At 50.7% G+C, this 21,369-nt stretch overlaps 2 long non-coding RNA genes across 4 annotated transcripts; both read left to right on the top strand.

Annotated features, from left to right (window-relative positions):
- The first annotated feature begins 1,546 nt into the window (after positions 1–1,546).
- LOC142406633 (uncharacterized) lies at positions 1,547–7,731 on the top strand. Its single transcript, XR_012774643.1, has 3 exons — positions 1,547–1,826; positions 5,336–5,434; positions 7,597–7,731. It is a non-coding gene; the product is annotated as an uncharacterized LOC142406633 (long non-coding RNA).
- Positions 7,732–15,711: 7,980 nt separating this feature from the next.
- Positions 15,712–19,015, top strand: LOC142406632 (uncharacterized). Of its 3 annotated transcripts, none has more exons than XR_012774642.1 (3): positions 15,712–16,019; positions 16,130–16,335; positions 16,437–19,015. It is a non-coding gene; the product is annotated as an uncharacterized LOC142406632 (long non-coding RNA). The 3 variants fall into 3 exon arrangements; XR_012774640.1 differs by having other exon boundaries at positions 15,712–16,084; positions 16,160–16,335; XR_012774641.1 differs by having other exon boundaries at positions 15,712–16,335; positions 16,437–16,587; positions 17,112–19,015.
- Positions 19,016–21,369: the final 2,354 nt, after the last annotated feature.

The following is a 21,369-nucleotide window of genomic DNA, read 5'->3' as shown; positions in this document are numbered from 1 at the left end:
CCTGTTGCATCTGCTGAGAGCCAGCCTCATCTCAGAAGAGCACTCCTGTAAACTGCTGGTGAGATGCAATCGATCCTGTGGCTCAGTGGAAGCTGCTGTACCTCCATGCACGCACCTTCGGCAAGCCTTAAATCATAGCTAGGAGACACATCTGTGCAAGAAGTACGAGCATGAGGATGCAGTTTGCTTGTCCCATGTGTATCCATGCTCGAGGAGGGAGGAACAGCCTTCCCACTGCCACAGAAAAGCTGCTTGCTCTCCGGTGACTGGGACAAGGAAGGTGGGTCAATACAGTCCTGAGGACTGGGAGCCTCAGGAACAGAGATAGGACCTGGCTCTGGTCCTACCCTTAGGTGAGTTATTTCTTACTATAGAAACAGCCTGTGTTTCCAGACAGCTTCTTCCTGCCTATAGACTTGCTTATAGAGGCAAGATCCTGCCTGCTAAGTTTGCTGTGGCAGTGCTTACGCCTTAACTCAGGGCAGGCCTTCAGCATCAGATGAAGCTAGAGTCTGGAAAATAGCAAGCCACCTTAAGAAATCTGAAAAGTGAGGATGGATTTTACTACCACTACCCTAAAACCATGTCTGTGTATCAGTGTGCCCTTGGGAGCGCATTCAGACAGTGAAATCCAGTTTCCTTATCATGTGCAGTAAACATGGTGATGTTAAAACCCTCAGTGATTTCTTATACTTTTATTACCAGGATTTATGTCAGCAAAATAGCATGGAAAGTGTATTCAAGTGGTTATTATGCACCCATCATTTCCACTCTGATCAGGCCACATGGGTTTGTATCTGGCACCTTGTATGCAAAGGAAATCTGCTTTTAATGGAAACTAACGTATGGTTAATTCGCTACATTAGCATGTGATAATTAGTACGTAGGGTTTATGATGTATTACAACTTCATCTTAGTATACGTGCACACAAATACACACGTAATACATCAGTGTGTTAAATGCAGGCATCTCTAGGACAGAAGGTGTTATAAACAAATCTAAGCAGAAGTGTTGGATGCAGAATGAGGACTGCATAATGAGTCCCTCAATTTACAGTCCAATAACATAATATCTATTCCTCCCCACACCCTGTACAGTGTGCATATATTAAAATCTCTTCTCTAACCTGTCTACTTTTATATCCCTGAATATATTAGGACTTTCTGGGGTTCTTTCTTTTTTAATTGCATAATCCAGGGTCAATTAAATAGTTGCAGCTCGAAGATGCACGCTGTGGCCGTGGCAGAGCAGGACGTCTCGTCGCTCTCAGTTTTGTGCATCTGTAACCATGGCGACTTTGTGGCTACAGCTTTCCCCAGACTTCGTGTAACCCGGGGTGGGTAAAGGCATGCTTCTCCGTCTGGTGCGGATGTCACGTACAGGATCTCTTAGGATACATTTTTAATTACTATGTTCTCTTAATTACTCCTTTTGATTTCCCCAGTGAATTGCCTTTCTCGAGTTTCAGTGACTCATTGTGAAACCAAGTGAAATCTGCAGCGTCTTCAGTCAGTGTTCGGGAAAATTCATCCCAGACCTCTGCGCTTTCTCAAGGGCAACACCCGCCTGACAAGCGACGCATCCTGGTGCTTTGTGCTTGTGGCTCCAGACCAAATGTGGTGTTTTACAAGTGCAGATTTCCTTCCCTTGGCTGCTGGCCTTGTCAGCCCGCACTGGAGAGCGTGGCCGTACTGTCCGAAGTGGCCTCCGAGGGCAGACCTGCTTTGGCTGCCGGCAGCGTGCCCGCAAGGTGGGCTCCCCCGTAGCATCTCATCGTAGGGAGGTGAATGGACTGCATGTTGGTGACCCCAGCAGGAGTGCAAAGGTGACTCGTGTTGGGGTGCAAGGAGAAGGGAGGCTCTCATCGCCCTCTTGGCTATCTGATCCCCTCCACGGCTGTCACACACTTACAGAGAGAGACTCTCGTGCCTGCAGGACATGGTGCTGGAGAAAAGGTGTCTCAGATGTGCTCCGGGGGCAGCTGTGGGGTGGCCGGTGCATGCATCCCGCTCGCTGGGGGTGGCAGGTAGCAATCTGTAAGTCTGCAGTGTTTAAGTGTCGCCAGCCCCCACTGAGAGGTGACTTAGCCAGGCAGCATCCCCTGTAACGGCACTCTTTTTTTTGATTGCTCTTAAGAGACTACAGCGCAGTGTGCTGGGACCAAACAGCTCTGGATTTAGCCATTTATTTGATAGATACGTTGCTAAGAGCTGTATTTTATCCCTTTAAAGGCAATCGCTTCTCCTGGTGCGTTAAACCCACCCCTGGGCAGAGGTCCAGACGGCACAAGCCCTGCGCCCCAGGCAGGCAGGACGGACGGACACCACCACCATACAGATGTTTTACAGCCATGCTGCAAGGGACTGAGATACAGCAGCTGAGGGGGCTGTGCCAGACTGGGGGGAGTTTCTCTCCCAGTATACCTGGGGGGCTTGCCCTCAACTTGGCCTTCATGGAATGGGAAATTATCCTGCACGCTAGGTTAATCCTCATTTAAAAGAGAGCCCATGTATTCTTCCACTTAAATTGCACTACACACAAGTGGTAACAGCACTATTTCTTTTTTTTACCTGGGCAGTAATATGTCTTCTTTTCATTAAGTCATCCTTAGGTTAGCCGTCACTGTAAATAGCTGAGCAGTTGAAGTGTGTTATTAATCACCGTCAGATGTTTAGCACATGAAACAGTGCAGCGGAAAGCAATGGGATCGCCGCCTCGTCTTTATGAGCAGGCTCAGATGTGATGAAGGGGATTTATGGTTAAAAGCAGCCCCACGGAAAGAACCCATCGGACTTGTTAAGGACAAGCAATTTAAGACCAGTACTGCTGCATTTCTGACAGAGGGCAGCATTGAGTTTTTTATCATACAAAAAAAAAAAACCAAACCAAAACAAAACAAACCACCACTTCTTAGCTCTCTGGTGATTACGCAGCTCAGAAAGAAGATAAAGGGAAAATGGTTTTCGGTCACGACAGAAGCAACAATTATATTGCTGTTTGCTATTAGTGATGCTCAAAGCATTCTAGGTGTAGATGACCCCGAAGCGGGGCTGCCACCATAGTCAGAGAAAGGGAAGTATTTACATACAAAGCACGAGTCAATCGACATTGCTTAGTTGCAAAAAATGTACTTTCTGCCAAAACTTGGCAACCTCTTGCTCTTTGACTCTCAGCCTTGCAGAGTTAATATGAGGACCGGTTTGCAAGAGAGGGAGCATCTCCTGCCCACACTTGTGCGCGCCCCCAGCCTGCTGATGTGCTGCCGCAGCCCCCTCCGCCTCTGCTTGGAGCCACAAGAGTAAGCCACATTTACGCTCGCAGCCGGTCTCGCACTTAGAGCAGATGTGGCAGCAGCACGCGTTTGGATGAGAGAAGTGTCACAACCGGCTGGCAGGAGCATCTGTGCGCGCTGCCGCCCTGGCAGAGCCTCCTCCATCCTTCCCCGGGCTCCCTTGCTGGTCCTCCATCCCCCAGCAGCTCTTTTACCCCTCTTTTAACAGCATCCCGACCCCTTGCACCAGCTGCTGGCAAGCTTTTGTGCTGTGCTTCACGGCTCCCGATATTTTTCCCCCTCCCAGTAGTCCAGCTCATTGCTGTCTACTGACCGGTCCCTCTGCGCAGCCGCCCAGCCCTCCCTCCCCATCGCAGCCTCAAACCCTACGTGCATATGGTACTCGTGTCTCTGCCCGCTGCATACGTAGCGCTGTCAGAATGGGATGCGCTGCACCACTGCTTCTGTCCCTCCTGTCCCACAGTGGTTTTCAGGAGGCAGTTGTGCAGAGCTTTGGGCTGATGAGCCCTTGCAGAGCCCTCCTGGGAGCTACCCTGCCCCTGCTGTGCCTGGCAAGGGGACAGCAGCTTGCGAAGAACCGAAACCAGAAGCCAATTCTGTTTATGCTTCTCCGTCAGAAAGGCCTGTTTTCACCATCAGAAATTTCCATGGGAAATGTTTTTTCCATTGCAAGAAATGCTGGCGGTGCTCACAAAATGTTTACTCCGCTGCGAGCCATTTCTTTGCAGTGAAAAGCCTAGCACTCAGTTTTTCAAGAACTGTGTTATCAACTAGCTTTTAACTAAAATTTCCTTTTAAAGTTGGCTATTTTTTGTGACTACTTCGGTGGGGGAGGGCAGGGCTGGATTTCTTTGCTCACAGCTGCATGGAAAACGCTGGGAAATGCTTTCTGGTCTGCCCCTCGCCAGGGCTGTGCCACTCCTCCTTCACCGAGGCCATGAAAGCCTCCGGAGCTGGGTACTACCTGGGCAGCCTTGTAAGGGAAACATGTCCTGTAACTCCCAGCTGTTGTTCCTCTATTTTGGCAGACTATGGAAAGGAGGGGGGCCAGGGGGGACAGAGAAAGTATCCGGGGAGCCACCAGCTCCTGCTGTGGACGCCGGTTTTGTGCCCCAGCTTTGGGCTTGAGTCCCTGTCTCACTAAAACACTCGGTTCCCTCCTGGTTTTTAGTAAAACTGGAGAGTTGCGAGGGCATCCCCGCGGCTGCGGAGGAGGGGATGCTGCCGAAAGGCACCCCGGGCAAATGGCTGGGCTCAGACGGAGGGCAAACAGAAAGGTTTGGAGGGAGGATGTAGCTGGCACAGTGTCTATGATGGGGTAGACACTGTCTCTCCCTCTCTGTCTCTGTCCTCCATTAGAAACACATCTCTCTTTTTTTTCCCTGCCAGCAAGGAATCAATTCCTTTAATACCCGAGTAATGCATTTTATAATTAGAAACAGTCCTTGATTTGGGAGTTCACAGCAAAGCCTGGGTCTGACTTTCTGGTATTCCCAGCCTGTTGCAGCCCTCTGTTTGTAACAGAGAGAAGGCAATCACTATATAAAATTGCTAAAAGAGCGTGCGCACCATGAACTTGAAAAGACATTTAGAAACTTGCCCACATAGGAATATTTTTCAGTAAATATGGATGTTTTCCAAAAATAAGGTATATGTGTGTGTATGTGTGTGTGTGTGTGCTGTCTGCTGCGTGTGCCACCTCCCTGTAGGCATTTTCATTGTAACTTTGGGAAAGAACTGCTGCGTATTCCATCTTTGCCCTATCTCATTGATATTCATTCATTCTCTAGTGGGCTTACTGCTGCTGTCTGCACAGAGGAAAAAATTAAAATAACAAGACAAGGAAATAATAGAAGGAGGAGGTGATTCTTTTTAAACCTTTCTTGGGAGTGAAGACGAGGATTCATTTGTCCTGAGCCTTTGTTCAGAGAGCCCTCGGCACAGCAGCCGTTAGAGCAGGTAGCAGGAACGACGTAGCTGGCTGGAAATATTCAAATACCTTGAAATACATCTATAAATCATGTCACCACTTTTCTCTGCAGGGGCTGAAGAGGAGGAGGAAAGAGGGATCAGAACAGCGAACGGATCAAACAAGCAACCTTCAGAGGAGGCATCAGCCCCACACTGATCTTTGGCATGATGTGAGCATCTTTGAGGGTCCCTGTAGGTAGTTTTATTTGTCTAAAATAGGGCTGACCGAACCCAAATATTTATGTGCCTCTTGAGCGGCTTTAAAAATATTTAAAGGCCTTCGTTTAGCAGAGTAAAAGTTTTCAAAGGAACACAAGTCCTGTTGACTTGCAAGACGATATGAGGACCTATGTCACCCAGCTGCTTTTGGAAATACTCCCCGCAGCACAGCCAAGGCAGGCTGATGGATATTGTCCAGCTGTCCCGGCAGGCAGGTGTTGTGCAACCCCTCCAGGGCAAAGGCTGTTTGGACAATGAAAGGGAAATGAGGATATTCCTGCCTCACCCAGCCCCCCATTGCCTTAGGAAGGATGCAAGCGTCTGTACAGCTTTACCTGGAGGTCGAATTGGACCTGATCAAGCCAGGGTCCGTAGAGGGAACTTCAGCTGAGCTGTCAGGTCTCATACGCTGAGGGTGTGGGTCCTGGGGCTTCTCGTTGCTCCTCTGCTGTAAGCTGGGTCTAGGCAGCAGGGTTGCTCCCCAGCCCTGTTACCCCTCATGCCACGCAGCCGGATGGCCTGACATGGGCACTGCCAACTGTCTATGGCGCTGGTGGCCGGTCACCACGGGGGGAGAGGTTGCTGTGCCCTCTTTCTGACTCCTTGCACCCATCGACTCCCTTCCCTCCCCTGCACATTGCCAGTTACTGCCTTTCTGCTGTGATTTCTGCCAGACCCCACTCAACGTCTGGTTGCAGCACCTCACGGCCCAAGGTGTGTCACTGAGCTGCCATTGCTGTCCCTTTGATCACTGCCTACCCCAAAGGAACCTTGAGCAATTGTGTGCTCGGAGCAACATAACATTTTGGCTGTAGCTGCCAAGAGTTTGCCGACTTTGTAAGGGAACTTTGGCTGGGTGAAATCCTTGCAGCTCCACTGCTTTTGCCTCTGGACGGCAGTATTTGTACAGAGGGGTGCATAACAGGTTTTATGGGTCTGGAGATGTGCTTTTAACTGCTATGCTTCATTTGCGCCTTTGCCTCCACTGCCTGCCCCTCTATAAATGCGTATCTGGCCCATGAGGTCAAAAGCGGTCGAAGATGTTAGCCACACCATGTTCTTATGCGCCTTAACTGCTCTAGCTCAATGAGCCATCTAGGCTTTGGTTGACTTAGGACAGCTTAAATTTGAACATGCTCACATTTTCCCCCAAAAGGGGAGCAGAGAGGCCACTTTTATCCTTTGGGCACCATGCAGAAATGGAGAGATCAAAGTCACCGGTAGCTCAACCAAGCATAAAACTATGTCAATGGCACTACCGTGCTGCTGTCTATCAGGTTCATGAGAACTGAGCTTTGCTGAGACCAAAATCAGCAACTCTGTTTATCTTCTGTGCAAATCTAGAATACTATGGTATCATAAATATTAAGCTTTGAATGGAAAAAATCCTTTTAAAGGTGGCAAATGTTTGCAGTTTTGTTGCCAACATCCTTTAGTGACCTGCAGCATTCCAGTAGTCATTTTTACTATGATGTCAAATGCTAGCAAACAGCAGGGATCCCATTTCACAGGGTAAACCACAAATTTTAAACAGCAGCAAACATGCCACCTTTTGAGATGCCATGATAGATTAAGCCCCAAACCAAAAAAACAGTCATGCATTCATATTTCATATCTTTTATCTCACCTCGAGATGGCTGTGGCATTTATTAAGTGCTGATAACATACTGTGTGGTTGTAGTAGCAAGCAAAGCAAACTGGGCCACAGAAGAGCTATAATGTCAGAGGAAAGCGACACAGCACCATCGAGCAGATGATTCCTCTCCTGGAAGAACAACCTTCAAAATTCACACTTGGAGAATGCAGAGGCTGAGCGTGGCCCAGACCAGTGCCAGGGCTAAGGGCGGTGTACAAACCTTTAGCAGACAACAAATCAGAGTTTTCTGTATGAGCTACCTCTGTGCTGAGGTGGGAAAAGCTTTGAAGGTTCCTCCCCTGGCCAGCACAGGCACATGACTGTGTGTTTCATCCTGCCTGGCATTCAAGTGATGGGTGCCAGCAGGAAAATGGGTAAGGGTATTAAGCCAACTTACTGAGAACATGCTGCTGCTTCACCCTCCAGCTAGTGACAGTGATCACCTTCCGTACAATAAACCCAGCTTTGTTTCTGCAGATACATCCCTCACATGCTCCAGGGTGCAGGACCGCACTGGGCTTTGCCTCTGCAACCTGCTGGAACAGGCATGCCAGCGTAACTAGGAGATACTCAGACACAGCATGGCTTAAGGCAGTGGAAACGATGCGAAAGAAGAAGGAAAAAGCTGCTGCTTCTTCTTCTCATTCTTTTCCTTTTCCTTCTCATTCTTCTTCTTCTCCTTCTTTTCCATTCATTCCATTCTCAGTAAATCTGGAATGCCTTATATTTAATTTTTAGATTAATGAGACTCTTATTAAAGGATCACAGTGCCACTCTATTGCCTGCTTGTGTGGTTGCAACCTTAGCAATGGCTGAGCATCTTACAAACACCAACGAGCAGGCCACCGTTGCGTAAAGCACTATCTCCATTTTATGCGCAGGCTTTCAAAAATGAAAGAAAATGTTGTGACGTAGAGTGTTTGATTCCTCTCTCCAATGTTTCATGACTGTTTCTTATACCTACTCCATATAAATATATTAGTTACAGAGAGAGAGATATATATGACTAAGCTCTGATTATGCATTATATTTCCACATGACTTTCTGCATTCCTTGGACTGGCAAGGTGCAACACGCAGCAACTCACTGTCAGTGAGGGGCCATGCATGCAGCCCGGGCAGAGCCCAGGGCCCCGGCGGGGGCCACGACAGGCGCACAGGTGGAGGGATGCAGCCCGCTCCAAGTTCCGTCCGACCCCTCCTCGGCCACCGCTCGACTGTATAGGGAACAGATGGGAAAGGAGGCATTTCTGGCCCAGCAAAACTGCCTGTTTTGATTCCCGGTGGTGCATTGAAGTTCAGCCTTGGATGAGAGTCTCGCTGTTTTTTTAGAAAAGAGCAGCAGCCTCCTTTGGTTTTGATAAATGAAGGGTGGTTTTATGGGGGCAGAGTTAAGGAGATAAGGGCATGGGAGCCCCCCTTGTTCAGACCTCAGTTGAGAGGCTGTGCCTCAGGAAAACCTTCCCCATCTCTTCATTCCCAGCTCCCCATCTACCCCCACAGCTGCCCCCCATGCCTGTTACTCCGCTTACACTGCACCCCGGGGTGCGTGCTCTCTAGCTGGTGGAGGACTCACAAATTTGCTGTCACATGCTTTATTTTGGGACCCATCTGAAAGATGGGGCAGTTGAAGCCCCGCTGCCTTGTGCGCTAGAGCCAGAATACAAAGGGTGCTACCAAAGGGTGCCCTGAATGAGTGGGACCCCCTCGTCACCCCAAATCGGGGGCCAGGTTCCTGGGCAGGGGTCTCACCATAAAAATGCTCTTCACAGCCTCATCCCGAGGAACTAAACAATTTGGGGCCATCTGTGGATTTGCCACCTCACTGCTCGCCTCTTTTTCCAGACCATTAAGGCACGCATTAAACACCACTGGCCTTCTTAACGAATTTGCGAATCACTCCTACAGCTATCCTGACGAAAACGATCCCAGCTCCTTACATTCTGCCTCCGTCTCCGTTTCGCCATGCTTTCCCTCATGTGATGGGGCAATTTCCCAGTCATGATTATGCAAGGTGTGTCAGCAGTCAGGATCCCTCATGTCCTTCGCAGAATCAGGGCTTGAATTTCTTCACGAGCCTTTGGGGAGGAGTGGGTGCTGCTGCTGTGCTTGCCGGCTTCCCAGCCGTGCTGCAAGGTTGCTCTCTTTGCTGTGTGTGTCAAGGTCAGGCCGTGCAACTCTTCCAGAGGCACGGGAGAGGCACCCAGGGAAGTTTTCCCATTGCTGCTGCTTTGCTTTGCGGCTTTTTGCAGGAAGCTGTGTCGCACCTGCAATCTGGGATAGGCAGAACCTGGAAAGAAAAGATATAAACAGCAAAACTAGAGCCACCGCCACACCAGGCAATTAGTTTTAATTATACGAACATCCCTCCCCGCTGTAGTTTTTGCTTCCCTGGCACCTATTCATTTTCCTTCCTCCACTCGTCTTCTCAGTACATTGTGGGGCCATGAGTTTCACATCCGCTGCCGTTTGCTTTGGCTGGCCACCAGCCCTGCCGGGTCAAATGCCCTCGTGCCGGGGCAGGCTGTTTGCTGGGTGGGCACAAGCGCGATGCCCTCGTGCAGCAGCCACGGGGTTGCTCTGCGACAGCCGAGGCAGATGTGCAATGGCGGGGGTCTGCACTACGCACCCCAGGTTTCCCCCCCCCCCCCCGCCATTTTTGAGGGGCCGGTCCTGAGCTCGCTGTGAGGCATGGGTAGTTTATTAAACTGCTCGCTGTGCTATACAGCTGCACACCTACAGCCTTCCTGCTCGGCAAGGCCATCACCGCCGTGCTGGTTTTGTCTGGCACATTGAGCCATTCCTCCTACCCAAAAGTGGGGGAGAACCTGTCGGGAAACCTCCCCTTGTGCTAAACCATGCTTTCCAAAAATACACCATGGGATATAGCCCTGAGGAGGCAGAAGAGCCCAAAGTCAGCCTCAGACTATGGCTTTCCTTTCCACCAGCTGGCTTAAAGAGAGGCACACAACCCCAGTCAGGCAATTTGTACTTTAATACACGGGACGGATGGCACTTGCATGCTCTGCCACCTTCCCCGGTTGCCGGCGCAGAGGCCTGGCAGCTCCATGGCTAGCTGGGGCATCGCTTCGCCCCAGCTCTCGGCCATCCGCCCGGAGATGGGCAAAGCTCAGTCTCTCCTCCCGGCATCCAGCCGCCCTGAGGAGCCAGTGTTAGGGGTGCCCGGAGGCAAAAATGCCATCACTGGCTGTGGGAGCTGCCTCCCGGGGCGGGGGGGAACGCGGAGCTCTGGCTGCAGGACTTTGCTGGAGCGGGGGTATTTGCAGCCCCAAGGCGTCAGGGTGCAGGGGACTCTCTGGCCCAGCTGGGCTGTATTTCTTCTGGATGCAGCAAATGGAAAATATTACCCTGTAGACAAAACAGACGCTGTGAGGAGGAGCACGGGGCGGCATGCCTGGTGCAGGAGCCGGGGCTGGAGCAGCATGCTCCCCACGGGGCCGAGCTATGCCAGCTATGGGCTGCCGGAGAGCTGTGCCGGCACTTGTCCTCACCCAGCCTGTGCTGGGAATAGCTTTTACTGCTGCGAGTCACCTGGGCACGCTTCATGGAAAAGTTTAAAGGTGAAAAGTCCTCCTCGTCTTCCCACCGCCTGCTCTGGAGGTCGGGGAATGGTTTGTTGTGCGGCTGCTGGCCTCTCCAGAGACAACCAGGAGGCGACCGGCAATCGGCCTCCTGCTCTAAAAATGGCTCTCTTTTATAACAAACATCCCGCTTGTTGTTGGCAGGTAGTAACCACAAAGTGGAAGGCGTAACGCGCAAGCAGCACGGGGCTTATCTCCCCGTGTGGTAAATATAGAGCCGGGACCTGCACCGCACCTGAGGTGACAACCTAGCGCAGCCCCGCGGAAACACACAGGGAAAAATCACGACTACGGGCATGCACCTTGGATCAATTTTCCATAGTGCTTTTTGTCCCCTGCTTAAAATAAACCAAAACCTCACTAATTCAGAGCCTCCACTTCTCTGTGCCATCTGCTTGCGAGCCGGCGTAGCTGACAGTACCTGGAGTCAGCTCTCCTGCCACCTGCTCCCGCTGGGTTTTCCTCCTCTGGCAATGCTATAACCTTCAGTTTGCAGCCTGCTCAAATGTGATTCATTATTAATTGGCTGTAAAAGCGGGGCCACAGCAATGGACTTTTGGAGCTCCTCCCTCCCGCCCGTCTCCTTGCGTGCCCCGGGTCTGCCAAGCGGGACGGGCAAAGCACGGCTCCGAGCTCAGCCGAGGAGGAGTGCGAAGGATGGCCGTGCCGCACAGCATCCCGCAGCTCCCGTCTCCGATGTCCTCTGTGGATCCCCATCCAGATGCCAAAAGTGGTGGAGAGTCCCTGGGAGGAGGTACCGCTGTAGGGACAGCCTTGTTTCCACCTTGCAGGGCGGCACAGCCTCCCCCGTGCCCTGGTTTGACCAAGCCAGGCTCCGTCCCGCTCCCTGCAAAGCCTGGCGCTCTCTCACTTGCTGACCCATCCATATTCAGGCCAGAAGAGCATCACCATAATCTGGTTTTATCTCCTTGCAACTCAGCTGTAAAGCTTCACCCAGCAATTCCTGCGCTGAGCTCACGAGCTCTGCCAGAGGTAGCACCTGGCTTTGCCAGAGGTCCAGCCCCAATTCAAAGACTTTGATCATTTTTTACAAAAATCTTTGGCATCTCTTCAAAAGGCTGTAAATAATCACTGTGAGAAGTGCAGATGGGAAACACGGCTTTCCGTCTCCCCACCCTCACAGGGGGCACGGCCACGGCACTGCAACCATCGCTCTGAGCTGCTGCGCAGGCTGCATGCACGGCCCCGGTGGATACACACCAGCCCCCATGACAGACATCGCACCTTCCAGCACAGCGTTAGCGTCGAGCGTAAAGAAACCAGATCAGCAAAAAGCCCCAGAAGATCAGATCAGGATGTTTCCATCCTGGTCCTTTCAGGGACAGGGGAAAGCAGCAGTTCACCATCCCAACGCACAATCCAGATGGCATGGCTGCCACGCAGGTACCTGCTCCAGGTGCTCCATGGCTGCCACACAGGTACCTGTGCTACGGTGCTCCAGGACATCATCCCCACTCCCTGTCCAAACCCTGGGGCCAGCAGCGGTCCCGTGCCCTGTCCCGATGATGTGGGGTGCCTGCACGGCCAGCACCCCTGCTGCTGGTGCCACCGCCCTGCTGGGGGACCAGGGGCTGGGGCAAAGCCTCCCCAGCTCTCTGGGAAGCGCTGGCCATCCAAAGCAAACCTAAAACCCGAGCTTTCCAGCTGGCCTCCTGTTTGTAGTCCTAGAGAGAGCTTTTGGGTACAAAAAAACAATCCCAAATGCCTAAAAATAACCCTGAACTTCTTCAGCACAGCGGTTGCATTTTGAGATATGCAGAATATTACCAAACACAGAGGCCTCCTGCTAAAGCTGGGGAGGGGATGAAAGCCCCCTAACTCCTCTTCTCTGTCCTCACCTGAGCTGCCCTTCGGACCTGGCATGTGTTTTTATCTGAGCACGTTTCAGGATGCAATGTTGTTTCCAGGGCTGAGGCGGTGGGCTTATGCTTCGTGTCCTGCTCGGCCGGGACAAGGACGCACAGCTGCCATTGACGCCTTCTGCTCCTCCTGCGTCAGAGAGCCCTGCTTGGTTTCTCTTCCCAAGACCAGCCAGGGATGTTTAAACAAGCAACAGACATTTTATCTAAATAATGAAAAAAAATATTAAAAAGACCCTTTTGTTTTATAAGCCTGAAGTTTCTGGCTTCGGCTCTCTGACAGCATCCCTTCAGCACAACGCAAACCTAGAAGAAACATGACAACGAGATATATTAGCAGCTCAAACACTCTGCTCAATTTAATGCTATGTGTTATTGCAGGTCTGAAATGTTATTTCTGTTGGCTATACAAAACCTTGCTCTTTTAAGAGATTTATTCCTTCACTCCTCTCGCACTTCTCTCCAATGGCAGGTCTTTGTGCTTCATCTCCGGAGTCCAGGGCTCGCTCGTCTCACCAGGGCCGATGTTGCCCGGCTCCACTCGGGATGCTCTAAGCCCTGGGTGCACCCAACGTTTCCGCCAGTCACCCACCGCTGCTCCAGCCCTCGTGCAAACGCCAGTTTCAGGAATAGAAACCTGCTTGCCTGGGCTGGAGCAAGCTTTTTTCTAAAGACCTAAACTGGGGGAAAGAATACCCATCCCTTCTCTTATACTAGCCATTTTTAAAAGCATTAAAATAGAAAGCTTTTAGGGCAGAAAAATTCCTGGCATCAGGCTACCGGTGCCACGGAAGGTGGTTTTGTTACGAGCAAGGGGTGTCGAGAAACGTAGTCCTTTTAACAAATGCTCCAGTCACTGTCTTGAAACAATTCGGGTCCCTCACCTGTTCTGTGTGCGGAGGTGCACTGCCTCCAAATTCAGAGTTTCTTGGGTTATACAGACTCCCAGCGGGGCTGCTGCCCGCGAAGAGCTGAAGCTCCCTGGCCCGTACACCCTGTGTAAATATGCACATGCACACTCGTGGCAACCACCATCTTTATGGCCACAAAGTCCCACGAAAGCAGATGGTGCTGTAGTAAAACTACAATAATCAGAGTGATTTACATACACAGGCAACTCCGGTTCTCATTAAGAATAAATGAAGTAAAGAGACTCAAGATGCAAGCAGCTCTCCAGCTCTGGCTCCAGGCGCTCCCAGCATCGTTGATGCCTGTGCCCAGGATGCTGCTGCAGCCCTGGGTAGTGATGGAGCCTGGGAACCCCAGATTTGCATTTATATATAAAGTTTGAGCCAGAGTGTGTGCCCAGGGCTTCAGTCTGAGCCCATCTCTAACAGAAACTGAAGGAAAAAGCTTTTCTTAGATTTTAAGATTTTAAAGTTGGAGCTGAGCCCCGATGCTAAGTGATGCAGATGATCCTCCCTTGAAAGCTGGAGCCCAGCAGCTCCCAGCGTGCCCCAAGCGTGGCTGCCTTGCCAGCAGCCCCCAAACCTCCTGTGTGCTCAGTAAACTTGGTAAAGACAGATCTGGCCCCTTTCACCTGCCCTTTGGCCATGGCCTCTGGGCAGGAGAATGGCCCAATTACCCAGAGCGGGTAGGCCAGCGGTGTGTCCAGCATCCCCAGCTCCCTCCCACGGGAGGTCCCGAGGGGTCCAAGTCAAGGACACCCATGACAGCAGGGATGGTGTGACCGCACATGGGTACACCCCAGCCCACCTCCCCTGCCGCTCCTCACCTTGGCAAGGCTGCCCAGGACTTCTACCCACCACCTCTTCTTCCTCTCCCTCTCCCAAAGCAAGCAGCACTCCCTTGGGTCTCCTCTGCCTGCTGGGAGCGTGCACGGCCCCTCCACCAGCTCCCGCTGCCCCCCACTCTGCCGGCCCAGACACGAAGCCAGCAGCCGGAGGAGACGGCCAAGCCCTGGGCAAGGGCCATGCTGTGCAGCACCTTCACCTTTCCGGCATGATTTTGAAATAATGGCCCCAGCCAGCCCTTCCAGGCATGGCTGCTGTACCTGGAAAGATAAAGGGTAAAGTCCAGAGAATCACTTGTCTGCCTCTGCTCTCCGGGGCTCTGCAAGGGCTTGCCAAGGCAGCGTGCCTCTCCTCGTGACCCCTCGCTTGTCCCGAGGGACTTGCTTTATGAGAAAGAGGGGAAGGAAGGAGGAAGATCCAAGATGCAGCGCAGTTAAAGCCGCTGGGAACCTGATGAGCCAGCCGGCCCCTGGCTGGCCCGCAAGCATCCTCAGGGACCTCCCTTGGGGTAGCCTCCAGGGGCTATTGCAGCAAAGGCTCCAGGAGCCTCTTCCCAGACAGCACAGCCTGCCTTCCCTTTCCTCTTATACACGTTAGTTTTTAGGAGTTTCACCTGTGTGGTTTAGGTTTTGTTCGCAATTTGTGCCCATACGGTTTAATTTGCACCTCTAAAATTAAAACCAGCTTCCTTGCTGTTAACAGGCAGCAGGTGTGAGCACCAAGCTATGAAGTTTTCTGGTTTTCTGTCCCTGTGAGCTTAGTCAAGCTCAGGGCTCCTTGTAGCCTTGGTGTTTCTCAGCTCAGAGCTGCAGGAATGGGGAGCTGCAGCAACGTCAGAAAGTTTTCATGAAACTTTTTTTTTTTAAGTGGCATCAGGCTGCACAATGAAATGGCATCGAAAGACGCCAGATGAGGAACTCTGAAATTCATATTTAATTTGGCTTTTAAAAATCTGCCATTAATCGTTGCTGCGCACGATACTCACAAGGAGCAAAATATTCCATTGCAAAACCGAGGCCGCCTTACTCCCAAAGCGGGAATAAAAAAGCGCCAGAGCAAGTTAGGAGCCCTGTGACAAATGCGTGCAACATCTTCTAGAGTATCTTGCAATCTGCAAGGCAGCCTGATCATTAGCATGCAATTACTCGCTGCAGCCTTCGTGTGTGGCAGGGATGGAAATACACTGGGGCCTCCCCAAAGTGTGGGACTGGCGGAGCTCGGGGGGGGGGGGGGGGGGGGGAACTTCCCCGCTCGGCCGATGGGCTGAGCACGCCAGGTCCCTTCAGCTCCTGCCCTTGCAATGTCTCATTCCAGGAGGCGAAGCTGGCCGAGGTGATTCACTCGGGAGGAATGTCAGAACAGCACAGCAGGCTGCAAGGACAGAAAACAGCCATCCTGGGCAGCCAGCCCCCCCCCCCCGGCCCCTACCCAGCGGCCTGAGCTGATGTCTGGGGAGGGCGTAAGGAAAGTGCAGGCATGCAACGAGTCTGCCCAGGGCAATCCCACCCGGTGGCTCAGGGACTTCACCGGCTTGAAGTGACATCCGTGTGTTTAGCAGCCCTTGAAGGATTTTGCTTTCTTGAATTTGTCTAGCTGCTTTCTGACCCCTTACAAAGCTCGCGGCACCCACGCCATCCTGTGCCAACAATCTCAAAGGGCAACTAGGTGCTGAAATACCTTTTTTTCCCCTGCTTCTTTTAAACCTGCTGCCTAATATGACTTTAATTCTAGTGAGAAGGAATTAAAGTTCCTTCCTATTTCCCTTTCTTTCACAGACCTCTCGCATACTCACCCTTGCCCTGCAGCCATCTCTCTCTTCCAGGCCGATACCGTACATCGCAGCCTATCCAGCCCATCCTCCTGCAGAAGCCGTCCCCTACCTTTGCCTGCCTTTTTTTGCCCGCCTTTTTTTGCCCAGCGGTGCAGCGCTAGCCACATTGATCTACCTAAGGCACCTCACAACGAGGCAACGGAGATACAGGTAGAAAAAGCCACATCAGTGCGACGCTCTGTTATCATGCCGTGCGCAGCATCGCCCTGCACAAGGAAAGTCTCACTGTTTTTCTTTTGATGCACGCTCAGCCGTGGGGATGATGCTGCTGGACGTGCCTGCGAGTACATTAGCAGCTCCAGGCCGTCCGGGTCCAGCTCCTGGCACGACTGAACGACCACGGTGCAGATGCAGCAGGGATGCAGCTGAGCATCACTTGGCCCATCTTGGAAAACAGCACAGGTGAAGGAGGACCAGCACGACTGCCTCCGTCACTCCGCCCACGCCCAAGAGCACCCAGAAGGCAAACACAGAGCTCATACGCGAGGAAGGCTCAGGGGCAACCACAGAGGAAATCTCTTACTTCGCATGGTGGGCAAAGGATGCTTCTCCTCGGGAGACACGACGGGCTGGAGAGGGGCGGGCGCAGCTCTTCCTCTCCCGAGGAGCAGAGGGAGCACTCCCCTGCTGGGCACCCACCTCCCCTCTCGCCCTGCTGTTCCTGAGCTCATCAGCGTATTTTAATTTACTTTAATTACTGCCTTTACCTCCTGCCTTTGAGAAGCTGCCCACCCCCCACTGCTTGAGTGAGGAATGATATTTTACGATCATTAAACCAGGCAGGCCGGCAATATCCCATATGTTTTCATATCTGCCTGGCTTTAAATGGGGACCAGCTGTAAAGGACCAAACCCATACACGATCTATCCCATCCTCTGTGTCTGCCAATGTTGGGGACCAACCTTGATCGATTTTCTCTGCTGCAGGTTGTGTCCCAGTCCTGACCACGTCCCGCCTTTCATGATTTTATGCCCTTTCTGGCTGTTGACTTGATGGGGAGCTGAACAAAACCAGTACAAAAGGAGGCTGTGGCAAAACTTGTGCTGACATTTGCTGGCATTGTCCTTATTTTCTGGCAAGTCGAATGTGGAATGTGTCTGATATTTATCGGAGAAAAAATGTCACCTCCTACCCCTTCCTCCTGATATATTAAAAAAAAAAAAAAAAAAGAAAAGCAATCTGGAAGCTTTCAGTGCCCTGTATTCTTCCACCAAAGACACTCACAGCCGCCTAAATGCTTAAGCACAGATGCACAGCGTGCACCCCAAGGAGGAGATTACGATACCTTCAGGAGCTCCTTCCTCCCGCTGGATTACTTTTAAAGGATGCAACGTGCTTCTCATCTTTGCAGCCTCACACCCGATGTTCTGGGAATTGCCTATCCATGATGTTTATACCACTATGGACCTTCTACCTTCCCACAGTCCCCCACATGAAAGCGATAAGAGTGAAGGGCTGCGTGTTCCCCCCATCCTTGGTCAATCCTGCCTCCTGGTGCCCTCCTGTAATGAAAATATGACATCAGCGACTCCTTCCCGGATGGAAAAATCTGACCTGAACGCTGGTCCCTCTTTCTCTTTTATGTGTCTACTCCCCTTTCTGGCTCAATTTGTGTCCCGTTGTATGATACTTTGGGGGGAAAAGCCTATTGACATGAACAGTGTGAACCATAGCCATCGTTTCTATGATTGCAGATGCGTGGATGTACGGGTGTATTTCGTGTGCGCATGTGTGCTTTCATGTGTAAGTATGCATATATGCAAACATGTGAGTTGATCAAAGTATTGCACCTGTACATTTATCATTTATTATAATGCATGCCATTTTAAAAGATAGCACGGTAGATGTAATATGTAATGCAAATATATGCAAATAATTTACTTAGTGTCACAGAAGAGTAATGGAAGACAAGGAATCCGACTCTCAGCACATCTAGTGGGTTTACATTTTACATTACGTACTCACTCCATTTGCAGGGGATGGCACAAGGAAAATAGCTGTCAGTAATACTTTGTGGGGAAGCAGATGCAACGTGCAGAACTGCGAGCAGGCTGGTGCAGTACCTTTTATTACCCAGATTAAGGATGGCAGGCAATTTGTTTGCTAAAGGCCAACAGCAAATAATCTTTTCCCTGTGAAATGAATTTAGGCAGCTTGGGGTGGGGCCAGAAAGCAATTAAGTATATTATTAAAGCAGGGCAGGAGATTGTAATCGTACATATGTATATTATGTATATACATACATAGAAAGGCAAATAAGTCTGCAGCCAGCTTTGGAACCAATATTCAAGTCTGAAATGCAATAAGGCTGGAAATGAAATGCTTATCTTCCTTTGTTAATGTGTAATCTTCGCCTTTAATCAGCTGCATTAATTATTCCACCGCACTGAGTTTTTACATTTCTGAAAAGCAGAAAAGTTAATTTTGTTGTGGTTCATGGCTTTTCAGACTTACCTGGGGCTGAGCCCAGCAGGGGCGAAGGCAGGCTGGCTGTGGACTGCCTCCCTGCCCTTGCAGGCACCCTGCTAACAGGCTCCTCGCTTCCCGCTCCGGGCTGAGCCCTCCTGCCCGCCGGGGCAGCGAGATTCCCGCAGCATCTGGTGGCAGTGGGATACGCCACGCCACGCTGGATGTTGTCTGTCGTCAAGGAGACGAAGTATCTAGACTATCAGGCCAAGCGATAATACGATGTACGTTCAACGAAATACGTGCGGCTTTTAAGAAAAAATCATTAGAAATCTTCCATAGTACACAGAGGGGGTTTTGCCTCCCTTACTCAGAGGTCTGGTTTATACAGTAAGAACAGAAAACAGTAGGTTTTGCTTTTGGCTGTAACAGAGACGCAGATTGAGACATGCTACGTCCATACAAACTGTTAATAAATACATGACGGGAGAATATTTTCCTCCATCGTAAGAACAACAGCCACAAAAAAAGCCTGATTAAGTACTCTCCGTTCATAATATCTGATTACAAAAGGTAATCCCTGCTCACACTGAGGACGCGGCGGTCATGGGCACAAACCACCAGGTCATCAGGACTTGGGGCCAGGGGTACCACATCTGGTCCAGGGATGCACCTCAAAAATCTTCCAGCTCCCCCTTCCACACCCCACCAGACCCCTGGTAGCCTCCCCACTTCCACGGAGGCAGCATCAGCTATGGCAACAAAAATTGTTACCCTTTGGCTAAGGAGGGTAAACCAGGGATTCCTAAGACTTTTTTTTTTTCCTTGTGGAACAGCCGATGCCTGAACACAGACGTCGCTCTGCTGAGACCTCTTCACCGCTCTGAGGTATCAGCGCCGCTGCTGAGCCCGTACGGCTGCTGCCGTCGTAGGCAACGTGGGGGGCTGAGCCCCGACTGCCAGATGTAAATGTATAAACTGCTATGGCTCGCGTTAAAAAGTTGATCTTTTTCTTCTGGGGCTGTAAAAAACAGTGCTATAAACTGAGGTCAACTCAGGAAAACCGAGTCACCCTCTTTACCCCCTTTCCCTTTGGATAGACTGATGTTTCCCCAGTTGTTATGAACACCAAGCGCCCAAGCTCATCTCCTTTCCTGTTTGTAATTAATTGGCTCACAAAGACCCTTACCCTTCCTCTGACCACCAGACCTGCCGCGGGATGCCAGTGCTGTACATCTCTATCAGCGCACGCAGCAGGTCTGCCTTCTCTTTTGGTGGGACTTAGTGCAACCAAACCGGGAAAAGAGCTAGCGGGCACCACGCAAGGTGCCGGGCGTCATTTGGCATCAGACTTGGGTAGGTGATAATTTGGGAAGCATCGCTGTGGATCTTCGTCCTACGCAGAGCTGATCAAAAATGTTCTGACCAAACATTTTCTATTAGAGATTGCCTTTTTCCACAAATTAAAACGGCCTGTGTACTGATTTTGAAAAAATTACACTTTTCTTTGTTTAAGCAAAGTGTTCCGATCTTATTAAATCATCACAGATCCGTTGTTTTATTGAAAACCTTTCCATTAAATCAAAATACACTTGTAAAGTGAATTTTAATTCCAGGGGATATTTCAGAATTTGTCATTTACTTTTGGATTAGGAGTGGAATAAAACGAGGAAACTACAAGAATGGAAATTATCCAGGTAATTTCTATATAAGCTGACACGACTCTCGCATTCACTGCTTCAGGGCTCTGTTGCAGGACAGGGTTACGAGTCAAACTAATAAAGTGAGATAAGGTACAGGGCAAATAATGCAACAGCTGGCACGGCTCTAAGAACTGAAGGAGGTCACTAAAAACGATGCCAATCCACACTGGTTTATATAAAATGTACTTTCTCAAACTAACTGGATGCCTTTGATGAGATGATAAATTTTGCTGAAAGAGATAAAAAGCCTTGGACTTGGTACTGCGTGACATTGGCTTAGAAACTAGAATGGCATGAAATCAATGTGTCAATATTAAATTAAATTAAGCAACTACAAGCTGCTTAATGTCTACATCTTAAAATAAATTGTGAAAAAGAATCATTTTCTCTTGTGTGCATTGCATGCAGGCCACTTCAGGGATCATTTATTTTGTCTCCATTACAGCTAATATTTTTCATAACTTCTTAGAAGAAAACCTGCTATCACTGGTGATAATGCTTGTGGGTGACACAGATGCCGGGGGACACGGGTAACGAAGAAAGGATATCACAGACCAGCATCGCCTGGTGACCCGCACCTGAGCAAAAAATACTTGGTCTGGCAGAGCCAAGCATAAACCCATACATCTGAGGACCAGAAGAAGTTGACAAGGCAGGCAACCCATGCCCACATCCGGCCTGTGCGGTTAACTAGTCCGGTACGAGCCTTATTTGCAATTTAATACCCTAGAAGATCCTGGCAGAGCCCCACAGGCATTTGCATCAGCCAGCCTGGACCTGCTCACTCGGATGCCTCCCGAGTTCTTCCTCCTGTTTGTTGACCTGCCTGTTGCTCTGTTAAAGGCTCCTCGTAGTTGCAGAGCTCTCTTTAATCCCAGTTTCGAGGCACTGCGCACCCTACGGAGGTAGGACTGCGGTCATCTTCCACCTTGGCACGTGGCCTCCCAGCAGGCTTCCTGCACTCAGGCTACCCCTCGGGGACAAGGGACATCGGCACTCGCCTGGCTCGTCCCTGGGGGGTCAAGGGCAGAGTCCTGCCATCTTTGGGCTGCTGCTGATCTGCTACCTCTAGGGG

This window comes from Mycteria americana, chromosome 2 (genome assembly GCF_035582795.1).
Source record: "Mycteria americana isolate JAX WOST 10 ecotype Jacksonville Zoo and Gardens chromosome 2, USCA_MyAme_1.0, whole genome shotgun sequence".
In the NCBI taxonomy this organism is placed as follows: Eukaryota; Metazoa; Chordata; class Aves; order Ciconiiformes; family Ciconiidae; genus Mycteria; species Mycteria americana.
This window is presented reverse-complemented; position numbering and strand designations above follow the sequence as displayed.